Source organism: Pinus tabuliformis, chromosome 5_2 (assembly GCF_031772625.1).
Source record: "Pinus tabuliformis cultivar Carrire ecotype Pingquan chromosome 5_2, CPIR1, whole genome shotgun sequence".
NCBI lineage: Eukaryota > Viridiplantae > Streptophyta > Pinopsida > Pinales > Pinaceae > Pinus > Pinus tabuliformis.
In genome coordinates, this window is record NC_142306.1 from 25,185,229 (window position 1) to 25,190,552 (window position 5,324).

At 42.8% G+C, this 5,324-nt stretch overlaps 2 pseudogenes; both read left to right on the top strand.

The window, feature by feature from the left end:
- Positions 1-254: 254 nt before the first annotated feature.
- Positions 255-2,303, top strand: LOC149157456 (18S ribosomal RNA; annotated as a pseudogene).
- Positions 2,304-4,897: 2,594 nt separating this feature from the next.
- LOC149157457 (5.8S ribosomal RNA) lies at positions 4,898-5,051 on the top strand (annotated as a pseudogene).
- The last annotated feature ends 273 nt before the right edge of the window (positions 5,052-5,324 follow it).

The window sequence follows — 5,324 nt, forward strand, 5'->3', positions numbered from 1 at the left end:
AGTGATCACTCATTCTCTTATTGGTTGGGCCATGGTTGCAAACTCCAAAGTGGCCTTGGTGCATTGTGACTCGAAAGGTCTACCCATTTGTTCTGAATGTCCTTGGCATGTTGTGTGTGTTTCCTTCTTGGGATGCAAGAGGTGTAGGGCATAAAAGTCTTACATGATATTTTGATATCTCTTTGACCTAGTGGGTGTTTAGGTTCACTCTTGGTAAGAGAGTGCCTGGAACGTCCTTTGAAGTTGGAGGCTGCTACCTGGATAATCATGCCAGTAGTCATATGCTTGTCTCAAAGATTAAAACATGCATGTCTAAGTATGAACTAATTTAGACTGTGCAGCTGTGCATGGCTCGTTAAATCAGTTATAGTTTTTTTACGGTACCATACTACTTGGATAACCATAGTAATTCTAGAGCTAATACGTGCACCAAGTCCCGACTCTTTGGAAGAGATGAAATTTTTAGATAAAATGTCAACACGAGCTTGCCCACTTCTCTGGTGAATCATGATAACTCGATGAATCGCACAACCCTTGTGCTAGCGATGCTTCATTCAAATTTATGCCCTATCAACTTTTGATGGTAGGATAGAGGCCTTCCATGGTGGTGATGGGTGACAAATAATTAGGGTTCGATTTTGGAGAGGGAGACTAAGAAATGGCTACCACATCCAAGGCAAAAGGTGTGTAAATTACCCAATCCTAACATGGGGAGGTAGTGACAATAAATAACAATATTGGGCTCATCAATTCTGGTAATTAGAATGAGTACAGTCTAAATACCTTAATGAGGATCCATTGGAGGGCATGTCTGGTGCCAGGGGGAGTGGTAATTCTAGCTTCAATATCATATATTTAAGTTGTTGTAGTTAAAAAGCTCGTAGTTGGACCTTGGGTCATAAAGGTTGGTTTGCCTACTCGTTGTGCACTTGCCCTTCCATCCATTTTGTCGATGGTGTGCTCCTGGCCTTAATTGGTTGGGTCGAAACTCTAGCGTTGTTACTTTGAAAAAATTAGAGTGGTCAAAGCAAGATTTTTCTTTGAATACATTATCATGGAATAACATGATAGGGGTCTGGTCCTATTGTGTTTTCCTTTGGGACCAGAGTAATAATTAATAGGGACTCAGGGGCATTCATATTTCATTGTCAGAGGTGAAATTCTTGGATTTATGAAAGACAGACCATTGCGAAAGCATTTTACAAGGATGTTTTTATTAATCAAGAATGAAATTTTAGGGCTTGAAGACGATCAGATACCATCATAGTTTCAACCATAAACGATTTCATCCAGGGATCGAAGGATGTTTCTCTAAGGACTCTGCTAACACCTTCTGAGAAATTAGAGTGTTTGGATTCCAGGGGCAGAATGGTCACAAGGCTAAAACTTGAAGGAATTGATAGAAGGGCAATACCAGGAGTGGAGCGTGTGGCTTAATTCGACTCAACATCAGGAGCGATTTTTCTAGTTAATTTTGATAATGAACAAGACCTCAACTTGCTAACTAGCTACACGGAGGTTCCCCTTCATGGCCAGCTTCTTAGAGGGACTATGGCCATTTAGGCCATTGAAATTTGAGGCAATAATCGGCTTGTGATGCCCTTAGTGTTATGGGCCACACACGGGCTACAATGGTGCATACAACAAGTTTTTCTTCCTAGTTCGAGAGTATTGGGAAATCTTCTCAAATTTCATCATGATGGGGATATACCATTGTAATTATTTGCCTTGAACGAGGAATTCCTAGTAAGAACATGTTATCAACTTCTGTTGACTATGTCCTTTCCCTTTGTACACACCGCCCATTAATTTTGATAATGAACAAAACCTCAACTTGATAAATAGCTACACGGAGGTTCCCTTTCGTGGCCAGCTTCTTAGAGGGACTATGGCCATTTGCACCATGCAAGTTTGAGGAAATAACAGGCCTGTGATGCCCTTAGATGTTCTAGGCTGCACATGCACTACAATGATGTAGCCAATGAGTTTTTCTTCTTGGTTCGAGAGGATTGGGAAATCTTCTCAAATTTCATCATGATGGGGATAGACCATTGCAATTATTTGTCTTCAACGAGGAATTCCTAGTAAGTGTGTGTTATCAACTCGTGTTGACTATGTCCCTGCCCTTTGTACACACCGCTTGTCGTTCCTACCAATTGAATGATCTAGTGAAGTGTTCATATTGCATCAATGATGGTGGTTCGTTGTCGTCGAAATCATCAGAAGTTCATTGAACCTTATCATTTAGAGTAAGGAGAAGTCGTAACAAGTTTAACATAGGTGAACATACAGTAGGATCATTTATAGCAGGGGTTTTCGTTTTTGGTTGTTTGATTGCAATGTGGGCCCGTGTGGCGTGTCTCTAGGGGAGCGGGTTTGGTGTTTGGCAGGAACATTATTGTTTTCTTTTCTTGAGGTCACGCTTGCTTTTCATGTGTGCTTACAAGCCATGCTTGTGCTTTTCCCACCCATCCTTTGTTTTTCTTTCCCCCAATGTGTTTCTATAGGGGGTTCAGAAGCTTGTTTCTTGGGAGCCCTCTCTGATGATCTATTCGGTGGGGCATGGTTGCTACAGTTGAGGTACTTGGGCAATGCAATGGATAAATTTAGAAGGAATGGGCCAATGGTGTGGGCTTTCATAGTTAATTCTCTTGAAAGGGCAGCAGTGGTTTATGTGTCGCTTGGGTGAGATTTTTTATTGGTGGTTGGGTCAAGAGAGTGGTTGCGCACACGCCTGGTACCTCAAACCTTATGTGAAGGGAAATTGTTGAGGTGGGGTCAATATGGGATGGATGAAGAGTGGTTCAACCCATTGGGCTAACCACCCTAGTCCTCTCAACTGTTCCTCAATATGCCCTCACGGAAGGGTTGGGTGTCCAGGTAATGAAACCCCCCCCCCCCCCCGGTCTGAGCTCCATCAAGATTGCAATTTTCCCTGCCAATGAGCATGAGGTGGCATTCTTGTCTCATGCCTTTTCCATTGATGGAATTCCTCATCCTCTCGTGAGCCACTCCCCTTCTAAGGAAAGAAGCAGCAGGTAGTGCCTTTTTTCTCCCTTTGGATTGTGGGTTTTTTTTGTGACATGGTCATTTCTTGGTTTCATGGTGTGTGCTTTGCGGACATCCCTCTCTTTAGTGGACTTGCATTGAGTGTCGGCTTGTGACAACTCCTATTTGGATTTTTATTCTTGACCCCCTTTGACTTTCTCGCTAGAAAGGTTGTTGGGTGTTTTATACTCTAACAAATGCAATAGTGGGTTGGGTTTTTTATTAGTGTATTTGTCATTTGAAGCCTTGTACTGGGTTGGGGGGTTGTTTACCTCTTTGTAACGTGCTCTAGACACTAGTCTCATTGCGGTCCTCATATTTTCAAGTGGTCAAGTTTAGGTTGTGATTTATTTGCTTGGTTGTTTGATTGTTGTTTGTTATGTTGTAAGCTAGAAACGGTGTTATGCTGTAATGTATCTGGGAGGGTGTGAAAAGGTGGGATGCTTCGATTGGGTGCCTTGTTTTATTTCTCTTTGGTTAGGAAACATCCCCTTAGTGTGCTATTGAGCCTCTCTCTTTTCTTGGGATTTTTGTTTCTTTAGTGTTGTTTTCTTCGCTTCCTCCTTTTTCCCCTAGCTTTATGGAGAAAAGGTGGGATTGTTGTGGATTGGTGTTCGGGAAGGATAAAATTAAGTACGAGATCCTAGGGTGGCCACCCTAGTCCTTCTCGATTGTCATCCCCTACAATTCCCCCATTTTTGTGAAGGCATGGGGTTTGGGAATCTTGTTCTCTATTTGAGCATCCCCTTATGAGCCAGTAGCCATGTTTGATAAACCTCTACTTCAAGTTATTTTCTTCCCTTCTTCCATTTGGCCTCTAGCTTGACGGAGAAAAGGTGGGATTGTTGTGGATTGGAGTTATGGAAGGACGAAAAGTAGTGCAAGTTTCTCGTGGCGGCCACCCTAATCCTTCTTGATTTCCATCCCCTATAGTTCCCCCATTTTTGACAAGGCACAGTGTTGGGGAAGCTTGTTATCTATTTGAGCTTCCACTTGTGAGCCAGTAGCCACATTTGATATCTCTTTAATATTTTTTTATTCCCTTCTTCCTTTTGGCCCCTAGATTTACAGAGAAAAGGTGGGATTGTTGTGGATTAGTGTTTAGGAAGGATGAAACGCAGTGTGAGCTCTCGGGGTAGCCACCCTTGTCCTTCTCGATCATCGTCCCCTGTAGTTTCGCCCTTTTTGTGAAGGAACAGGGTTGGGGAAGCTTGTTCTCTGTTTGAGCCTCCCCTTGTGAGCCGATATCCATGTTTGATATCTCTTTCTTTTATGTTGTTTTCTTCCCTTCTTCCTTTTAGCTTCTAGCTTTACAAAGAGAAGGTGGGATTGTTGTGGATTGGTGTTTAGGAAGAACAAAATGTAGTGTGATCTCTGAGCATGGCCACCCTAGTCCTTATTGATCATTGTCCCCTTCAATTCCCACCTTTTTGCGAAGGCACGGGATTTGGAAGGCTTATGCTTTGTTTGAGCCTCCCCTTGTGAGTGGGTAGACACATTTGATCTCTATTTCTTTCACATTGTCTTCTTCTCTTCTTCCTTTCGGTCCATAGATTTATGGAGAAAAAGGGGAATTGTTGTGTACTGGCAACCTAGTGTGAGCTCTCGGGGTGGCCACCCTAGTCCTTCTTGATCATTATTCCATGCATTTCCCCCCTTTTTGCGAGGTCATGGGGCTCAGGAAGATTGATCTTTGTTTGAGCCTCCTCTTGTTGGGGGGTAGACACCTTTGTTTCTATTTATTTCATGTGTTTTTCTTCCTTTCCTTGTTTTGGCCCTTAGCCTTAAATTTCTCGTGTGGGTGACCCTATTCAGTGTTGTGGCATATTTTTCAGTAATATGTGGAAATTAATCTTGGCAATGGATATATCAACTCTTGTTATGATGAAGAATGTAGTGAAATGTGATACTTAGTGTGAATTGCATAATTCCATGAATCATTGAGTTTTTGAACACAATTTGCACCTGAGGACACAGTGGAGGGCACATCTATCTGGGCATTGCATCCCATTCAAATGCACTCACTGTAATATGTTAGGGGGCAGTGGAGCTGGTCATCCATGCCCAATGTGGTGTGGTTCACTAAAATACCTCAAGTGATGTTTTATGGCATGCGCCGGCAAGCAGTGATCTTGTCCCTTTGGATGGGCAGTCATTGTTAGCTGATGCGGCCTTTGTGTGGCATCAGTCAAACTTTCCTTTTTCTCTCTTGTCCTCCCATCAGGTAGGGAATATTTAGCTCCAACTTGTGACCTCAGCTGAGGCAAGAACACCCA